Genomic DNA, 10,052 nt, shown 5'->3' on the forward strand with positions numbered 1-10,052 from the left:
AATAGATAAAGCAATCATGAAATTCATATGGAAAAATAAAAGACCCAGAATAGCAAAAGCAATTCTAAGCAGGAAGTGTGAATCAGGCGGTATAGCGATACCAGATTTCAAACTATATTACAGAGCAATAGTAACAAAAACAGCATGGTACTGGTACCAAAACAGGCGGGTGGACCAATGGTACAGAATAGAGGACACAGAGACTAATCCACAAAGTTACAACTATCTTATATTTGATAAAGGGGCTAAAAGCATGCAATGGAGGAAGGATAGCATCTTCAACAAATGGTGTTGGGAAAACTGGAAATCCATATGCAACAATGAAACTGAATCCCCTCCTCTCGCCATGCACAAATGTTAACTCAAAATGGATCAAGGAGCTTGATATCAAATCAGAGACTCTGCGTCTGATAGAAGAAAAAAGTTGGCTCCGATCTACATACTGTGGGGTCGGGCTCCAAATTCCTCAATAGGACACCCATAGCACAAAAGTTAAATACAAGAATCAACAAATGGGACTTACTTAAACTAGAAAGTTTTTTCTCAGCAAGAGAAACAATAAGAGAGGTAAATAGGGAGCCTACATCATGGGAACAAATTTTTACTCCTGTGACCTGTATTCATGAGTATTCCATGCGCCCTAATCTTGCACCAAAGACAGCTTCGTAAATTAATGCTTTTAAAATAGCACAATTTTAAAAAGCTTCACATAATTTTTGAACCCCAGTTTTTTCAAGTAAAATTTGGCACATGATCTGTGATGATTATGCAGTGAAATGCAATAAAATAGAATATTTATGAGCTAACGATTCAATTGTGGGGAGTTTGAGATGGAGAGGGTGGCTGGAGGTTGAGAAATTCAGGAGCCCAAGACTGCATAAAATTCCCGATTCCCACCGACTATCCAAGTCTACGATAAGAGTCTAAGCAACCCATACAAAGAAGGAAACTTGGAAGAAGGTCAAAGACCTCAACAGCTTCCATTGCTGGGAGACAGCACTGAGAACTCCAGGTCCGTCACGTGAGTGGGAAACAAATGCGGACTTCTGCCAACCCTGCAGAGCCATCCCCTGGGAGCAAGGGTCACCTTCCGGGATTCAAGCAGAAAGTGCTATGGACACACCTTAACATGGCTCAAGAGCAAGCCTTGTCCATCAGGGTGATCAATAGGAATTTAACTCCCTGCTATATCAAAGAGCACTCCAGAGTCCTGTCACCATGATGCATAAGCCAGATGCCCCCGATGTGTCAAAATTGCAGACACCAGAGCAAAAACATGTGGCTCAGATTTGGGAAGAAAGACAGTCAGGAAATGGACCCTGGGATATCCCACATTCTGGACTCAATAGGAACCGACTTGAGGCATACAAATTTTTTTGGAAGGAATCATGTGAACCACCTATAATCATATTAAATCCCTTTGCAGGATCTTAAAGTCTTTGGATATAATCATAAATGTACAAAATAGAAGGACCAGTGAATCTAAAACTAGGCCAGAAGTTAAAAAACTGAAATATGGGGGAGGGACAAGTACGGAAGTTTCTGAAGGAAAAAAGAAAGGAGTTAATGAGGAAGAAAATATTTTCAGATATGTTCACTAAGATGTTCAATGTTTTAAAAAAGTCTGAATTCAGGAAGCTAGGAAATACCTAAGCAGGATTAAGACATTGAAACTTGGAGACATCATAGTCAAACCTAGAAATCAGAAAAGATCTTTAAAAAAAATCCAGAAAAATAGACTAAGAACGATGTGGATGTTGGTTCATTAGCAACAATGAGAATTAAAACTATTTCAAGTGCTAAAAGGAAAATCTGTCAATATGTAACACTAATGAAAAATATTCTTTAAACTTAAATGTGAAACTCAGACATTTTTAGATAGACAAAAGTTAACAGTTGTTTACCCATAGACACCCTGTAACAAATTTTAGAAACATTTCTTCAAGTAGAAGGTAAATGTTGGAAGATGAAAATTCAGATCTCTGGGAGGAAACAGAGCACCACGTGGTAAACACAAGGGTAAGCAAGCCACATTGTTCCATCATTGAATTCTTTAAAAATCAGCTTAAAAATAGAGAACAAAAACATTAATCCCTTAGATAAAAATAGCAAAGTATCATCATAGAGCTCATAGCACTTGCAGAAGTAAAATATAGATGGAAATAGTATAAAAGATGCTCTCAACGTCTCCCACGTGTGTTGTGTTAAAGGTAGGTGCAATCCCTAGAGAAAAATCCAACTGTGTGTTATGTACAAGAGAAGGACCTTAAATATAAAGACAAAGGCCTCTTGAAAACAAAAGGAGGGGGCCAGGCTCGGTAGCACACACCTGCAATCCCAGCAGCTCAGGAGGCTGAGGCAGGTAGATCATGAGTTCAAAACCAGCCTCAGCAAAAGCAAGGCCCTAAGCAACTCAGTGAGACCCTGTCTCTAAACTAGAAAATAGGGCTGGGGATGTGGTTCAGTGGTCAAGTGCCGCCGAGTTCAATCCCTGGTGCCCAAAAATAAAAAAGTGAAAAAAGTAAAAATAAACAGCATCCGATACTAAGCAGAAAGAAGCTGGTGCTGCTATAAGAATATCAAACACTTCAGGACACAGGCGACCACCAGACATCCAGCCCCACAATCACATGGTTAAAGGGTCAGTTCAAGGGCAGCAGTCCTGCCTGTGTTTCAGAGCTTACGACATATGAAGCAAAGCCACAGAATTAGAGGATAAGTAAATCTACGATTCTACCTGGAGATTTTTATCACCTCTTTCTCAAGAGACCGAGATTTTAACAATGCTACCCAACTAACATTGCAAAACCCTGCACAAAAAACGCAAGATACACATTAGTTTTAAAAGGTTCCTGCCATGTTCACTAGGTAGAGGCAGACAATATATTGAGCTAAGAGAAGAACAGTTACTGATGTGCTTTTTAGCTGTGATTAGAAATGCCAGCTGATTATTCTTATGATTTTCTGAACTTATAAATATATACTACCTGCTGAACTTCCTTAAGAGTTTTCTGAGCTTCTCTATAGATACTTATGTATTTAAAAAACTAGTTTTTAAGTACAGAGTAAACACCTCTATTATTCCTGAAGAAACTGAGATTTATTTTTTTCCTACCCTATTTGGGAGAGTAGATAATACAACAGGGATGGAGTTTATGAGGATGTGGTGGCAGGGAATGATGTTTACTGTCCCTCATCTTGCTACCTGTGGAGAGCGGAACAGGATCACTGGGAAGTTCTCAGAATCAGAGGTGAGATATGGACAAAATAAAGTTGTGCATCAATGAAAAATAGGCAAGTTACAAAAGTTAAATGGATATAATCTAGAATTCGATATATATATATTCTCTTCTACCACTGACAGCTTCCTGGCAAATTCCATTTTAAAAACTTTCTAACTTTTCTTGTGGGGAAAAAAAACAATATCCTTTGAAGACAAAAAAATATGGAGCTGATGATCAAATACTTAGGAAATTCACTAGAAACAACTATAAACTGGGCCATTCCCATAATTTCCTGATGCTATTAATTTTCCCCAAATGCTTTTGTTTTCCCAAGAGGGATGTGTGCCTCATGTGAGGAGGCCATTTGTCACTGTCGAGGAGCAAAGCAAGGACAAGGAAATCTCTTCCCTAACAAGTCAAGGCTTCCTCTATGCAGTTTCTCTGACTTTGTCCACATCATAAAGTAAAAGCACAAATTTAAGGAATTTAAGCCAGCTCGGTCACGTGGGGAAAAACAATGGAGGGAAAGAAAAACTGGCAGCTCGGTTCCATTCAAGATTCAGAGGGGAAACTCTGGCGAGATTGAAAGTGGTGCACTCCACGAGACCAGCGATGCTTAGGGCAATTCAATCAAGTTTCCTAAATGATGAGAAGAGTATCCAAGTACCGTAAACACATGCATCAAGAGTGATAGCAACAATATGGCAGATCACAGGGTCCCATTGGTACCACCCCATAGCAGCAAGAATTTGGCAACAAATCACCGGCCAAAAAATGGCCTCTGTGTGGCCAGACGTGGGACGACACCCAGGATGGGAGCCGTTTTGAGTGGGAAAGCTCACACCCACATGACAGACCCACTGACCGACCACGACTCCAAGCCCTCGAACCTCTGGACTCAGTCACAGCCCTGGGAGATGTTGGTCCTGTTAGAAGGATCTGCCAAAGGACCGGGAAGGAGTCCCACCCTACCCCCCCATGACAGGCACCCAGATCTTGGTCCTGGAATAGACACTCTACAACTCCACTCTTGCCACTCTCGGCTGCTGAAGGATGAAACGGGCTTCTCTGCCCAGGGTCCCGCTGGGAGCAACCCGTCCATACCACCAGAGGTGGACCCACCAACCTCCGTCCCACACGAAGCCTGAGAAGATCCTTTAACTCCATCTCATCTTCTCAGGTGCAGGCAGGCAGGCAGATCAGTCTCCTCTGCTCCCCCTGGAAGACACGCCACTGTGCCCCAGGCAGGTTCACCACTTCTAGCCCACTGCAGATCCTGAAGTGACCCTGCCATCCAGTATGGACCGTAACAGTGTCGGGGCACAACTGCCTACTCAGAGGGTAAGAGAAGAAGTGCCCATCTGTGCCCCAGGAGCAAGCCTACAGCCTTCCGTCTGGGCCCTGGATCCTGACACAGCCCGTACCTCAGTTGCAGCCCTGCTTAACTCTAGTCCAAGGCCAGGCCAGCCTGCCCAGGAACCAACCGGGCAACAAAGCAGAAGCCCTCCAGGACCTGCGGGGAGCCACTCCGACGTGCTGACCTGGTAACAGACTCGGCAGGCTCCACTGCAGACCAATAGCAGCCATGGGCAGTTCCAACACCACCTGACTGCAATCCAGGGAGCCAGCTCACCCTGTGCGGAATCCACAGAAGAAAGCCCCCACTGCTGAAACCAGCTGGTAAAGACAGGAAGCCTGTTGGTTCTTTCAGATGCAGAGACACCAACTCCAGACTACTCAAAAATCAATGAACAGGCAGAAAATGATAGCACCCAGGGGCATCCGCAACCATCTATACACAAATGGCAGTTGTGTTGGTTATGTTTCCAGTACTATTTACATTACTGACACCATCAATTCATCAAGAAAAAAGGGATTTTGAATCAGTTTTAGAATTTTCAGTCCACAATCAGCCCACTGCTTTGGGCCTATGACAGCACATCACGGCAGCAGCACACAGTAGAGGAAAGCCTTTCACCTCGTGGCCAGGAAGCAGGAAAGGAAGGAGCTGGAGTCCCACTCTCGCCTCCAAGGCACGCCCCTAGTGACCGGAAAGCCTCCCACTAGGCCCCACCCCTTAAAGTTTCCACCACTAAAACCAAATCCTCAAGAGTCTTGAAAGCAGCTAGAAAAAAGGAGATCTGCCACATTCAGGGGAAGTTCCTTGCAAATGGTACCTAAAAGGCAGCCTGGGAGCCCAGAACAGACAAAGCAGACCGACTCCAAGCCTGCCCCAAGAGACAAAAGGACTATGTAATGTTAAGAGGTCAACACAATGGAAGGATAGAACTACTGATGCATATACACCCATCACGGGAGCAACTAACTACAGAGTGAATGTTGTATCTGAAGGGAGAGAAAACTGTAGTGCAATAATAGAGTAGTGCAACGCCCTTTAAAAATGGACAGGTCATCCAAAGTCAGATAATATCAGACTTGAGCTACACTTCAGAACAAGTAGCTCTAGCAGACAGAGAATGTTCCACCCAACAGCAGGGGGATACATGTTCTTCTTAAGTGCATACAGAGCATTTTCCCAAATAGGAAAGGCCCTGTATCTTTGCCAAACAAATCTTAACTTTAGTGAGGCTGAAATCACATTGATCATTCCAAACAAAAGCTCGAGTCCTTAAGTCAACAGCAAGGATTCTTCAAAAGTCAAAGGCAATCCCTCAAGGCATCAAGACAAATGAACAGAACCACAGTAGACCCAAAGCATCACACCGATTTCAGAGTACATGATAAAGCTACAGTAATCCAAACAGGAAGGCACTGTCTGGGAGACAAGCAGGCAAAAGTCACCTGTGACAGTGGTGATGGCAACACTTCACAAAGGATTCTTTGCTCTGTAAATGGAGATGGCAAACACTTTTCTCACTTTCTATATATAAAGCAATTGGAACTTTATGTCATGCCATTTTCAGAATAAGCCCAAAACAAACTGAAGGTTAAATATAAGACCTGAAATTAAGATTCCTAGGTGAAAAGCCACAAAAATGATCCTCGAGGTTGGTCTTGGCAACAATGTTTTGGGTGACATCAGTCAACGGAAGCAAAAGTAAGAGTATATCAAACTAAAAACCTTCTGTACCACATAGAAAGCTATTAACAAAGTGAAAAGGCAACTGATGGTTCCCTTTAAAGGCTCCTTTTAACACAGAATTTTTACCAGTGAAATGAGATTAGGAGAGCTGGGATTTCTCAGTTCATCCTAGTTTGAATGGGCTGACTGGGTGGTCACTGTGGGGGAGGTAGGGAGTGGCTGGAAGATGTAGATTACTGGGGGTGTTCCCTGGAAGAGTGCATCTTCCCCGGGGTCCCCCTCTCCATTTCTGGCTGCCATGAGGTAAGCAGTTGCCCTCCACAAGGCCTTTCCACCATGGTGTGCTGCCTCACCTTGGGCCCACAGCAACAGTCTCAGCTGAACGTGGACTACAACAAAGCCACAGTAAGTTTGCCCTACTCTACGCTGCATCACTGAGCACCACGCCTCCCGAGAGCAAAGCTAACACATGGGAAAATGTATCTGCAAACTATGTTAGGAATGCACATAAACAGCAAAGAAACCCCATGAAACTGCAAAAAAAAACAAAAAACACAAATAGACATTTTTCCATGTAAGAGGTACCAGGTGTGTGAAAAGAGTTCAACATCATTAATTTTCAAATAAATGTAAATAAAGACCACAATGAGGTTATCACTTCACACTTATAGGATGGCTATTACCAAAAAAGATGAGCCATAAATATTAAATAGTGTGTATTATGGTTGAGGTTGCTTCCAGTATCTCCTGTGAAAAATCTCCAAAATCTCTAATGCAAGAGTGTTCAGAGGTAAAATGACCGACTGGGAGCTGTAACGTAGTTAGCCCATCCTAGTTGAATGGACCTGGTAGTAAGTGTGGCTGGAGGTGGTGAGTCACTGGGGCTGAGTCCCAGAAGGGCTCCTTCCTCTCCCTTTCTCCGCTTCCCAGCCTCAAAGGCCCTAAGTAGCCTCCCTCTGCCACATCCTTGTACCACCACGTGCTGCTGCACGGTGGGTGGGCCCAGAGCAATGGGCTGGGTCATCTCTCCACCAAGATCTCTGAAGCCGTTAGCCCCTAGTAACGTTTTCTGGCTTCAAGTTGTTTTTGTCTGGTGTTTTAGTTAAAGCAACACCAAACTGAGTAGTACAGCGTCCGCAGAGAAAAGAACCCTTGTCCATTCTTGGTGGGAATGTGAATTGGCAAATCCATTAGGTAAAATAGCAGAGAAGTTCCTCAAGAAGTTAAGAATTTCTGTGCGAGTTAGCCATCCCACTTCTGGGTACACAGCCAAAGAACATGAAATCAGTGACTCAAAGAAATATCCACACTCTCACGCTCATTGCAGCCTTCCTTGCAAGAGCAACACAGAAACAACCTAAGCATCAGTTGTAGATGAGTATCAGTACATACGTACAATGGAATAGATTCACACATAAGGAAATCTTACCACTGTCCACAACTTCTGTGAAACTGAAGTACATTATGTGTTAGCGTTTTCACGGCTGGGACGAAAGGACCCAATCAGAACTAAAGAGGAGGAAAGGTTTATTTAGGGGCTCACGGTTTCAGAGGCCTTAATCCATAGAAGGTTGGTGCCCTTCCTCAGAGCTCGAGGTGAGGCAGATCACGGCAGAAGAGTGGCCAAGGGAAGCAATCCGTGTGAGTTGGAAGCAGAGAGGTCTCCACCTGCCAGATACAGATATCTGCCCACAAAGCCACGCCCTACAACTTCAGTTACCACTCAGTTAATCCCTACCAGGGTATCAATTCACTAAGTTAAGACTCTGAGAACCCAGTCATTTCTCCTCTGAACCTTCTTGCATTCCATCACACATGAGCTTTTGAGGGACACCTCACAACCAAACCATAACATTATGTTAAATGAAATTTATCAGATTTAAAAAGTTGTATGATCTCATTTATGCAAAACTTTTAAAACTGGCATTCACAGCAGCACAGCCTAATGGTGGCTGCCTAGGACTGAAAGACAGTGGTAAGGCAATAGGGAATTATTGTTTTCAAAGGGCAGAAACTTGCAAAAGGAATAGTAAATTCTGGGGAACATCTGGCATGGGGACTAGAGTTAATACTGTGTTATTTGCTTAAAATGCACCAAGAGATATTAAGCATCCTTGCATTAATGAAAATTGCATTAATCAATTTATAATCATTGCATGGGGTGTGTTATGTATGAAGTCACCACATCGAATGCCTTAAATATATAATTTGCATTTAACAATTGTACCTCGATCTCAAAACTGGAGGGAAGAATCAACATCTGTCCTCTAATTCTTATCCTTACCCCCAATTTAGATTTCTTGTGTGCACTTCTTTAGAAAAGCTGTTCTTAGGAAGTCAAGATCATTTTGTGGCTCTGCAGGCCGAGGGCGGGGGTACAGAGGTGGCAGCCGAGGGAGGCAGCGGCGCAGGAGGCCGTGGACCTCAAGCCCAGACCAACCCCTGTGAACTGGCCACGACTCTGATCCTGCAGCCCAGTGAGAAGTGAAACCAGCCGGATGGGCCACTGAGTCGGGGACCGGGCGGAGCCCCCCTGAAGCTGAGATCAGGATGTTCCACAGCAACGTGGAGCCAGAGGATCCCATGTTCCTGATGGGAGAATTCCCTCCCCCTAATGCTTCAGAGCTCTCATCCCCCTCCGCTGCAGGGACCCCTATTCACTGTCAGCATCTGAGCCCATGTTGTCAGGTGGCTTTGGCACAGCCCCTTTCTTAGCCTCACAGATGGCAACATGCCAGGGACCGGCCTGCCAGCCGCAGGACACAGCCTAGGGATGTCTCCCCCTTCGGGATGCTGGGAATGTCGGTGGCTTCATGGACATGTTTGGGATGATGAGTGACATGATTGGGAATATGGAGCATATGACAGCTGGGGGCAGTTGCCAGACCTTTTCATCCTCTACCGTCATCTCCTACTCCAATACGGGTCATGGTGCCCCCAAGGTCCGCCAGGAGACATCAGGGATGCGCTCAGCACCAGGTGGGATCTGGGAGACACGGAGGACTGTCGCCACTCAGTGGACTAGAGCAGATGTCCCTTGGGCATCACATCCGAGACAGGGCTCACATCCTCCAGCGTTCCCGAAGTCACGCACAGGAGACCAGGAGGAACGGCAGGACTATATCACCCTGGACGAAAGGGAGGCAGCAGCATTTGATGAGTGGCAAAGAGACATCCAGATTCTGGCAGCAGCACCCTCTGGAATTTTGAAGGCATAAGGCATCCGAGTGGGGCTCAAAGGGCCAAGGGGCTTCCCCGCCTGGCCATTCAGGGACCTGAAGACTCCCTCACGACAGTCCTGCAGCTATGACCGGTGAAGGCCCTAGGTCCTCAGCCTTTCATGTACAGGCCAAGAGGGTGAGAAGTCATCCCTGAAAGAACTTTCTGTCCAACTCCCACCCCAATTTAATGTTAAATTAACGGGCAAGCTGGCCCCACCTCTCCCTGGGGTCTCAGGGAGAGCCTTACATGGCCCCCATACCTACATTTTCTGTCTTTAATCCCCCTACCACAAGGACTCCACTTGTCCTATTATCCACTAACTTGGTTTTTCATTTTGCTGCTCCATCCTCAAACCTCAGTTTCTCCACTGTACCCCTGCCATGTGCAGAAGGGGTGAGCTCTGGGTCCAGAGGCCTCCTCCATCCCTTAGCTACCCTGGATCTATGCCCACCTGTTCCTCAGAGCCTTACTACAGGAGTCATAGTCCTGTCCAGGGCAGGGGAGAGTTCCCAACTCTCGTCTCCTCCCCACACTCCCACCCACCCACATCACAGAAACCTTCC

General features: G+C 45.2%; 1 pseudogene; it reads left to right on the top strand.

Moving 5' to 3' along the window:
* The first annotated feature begins 8,817 nt into the window (after positions 1-8,817).
* LOC124079041 (myeloid leukemia factor 2-like) lies at positions 8,818-9,577 on the top strand (annotated as a pseudogene).
* Positions 9,578-10,052: the final 475 nt, after the last annotated feature.

The sequence above is a fragment of the Marmota monax genome, unplaced genomic scaffold (genome assembly GCF_021218885.2).
Source record: "Marmota monax isolate L192 unplaced genomic scaffold, Marmota_monax_Labrador192_F-V1.1 WCK01_AAM20220418_F8-fsc00758, whole genome shotgun sequence".
Lineage (NCBI taxonomy): Eukaryota > Metazoa > Chordata > Mammalia > Rodentia > Sciuridae > Marmota > Marmota monax.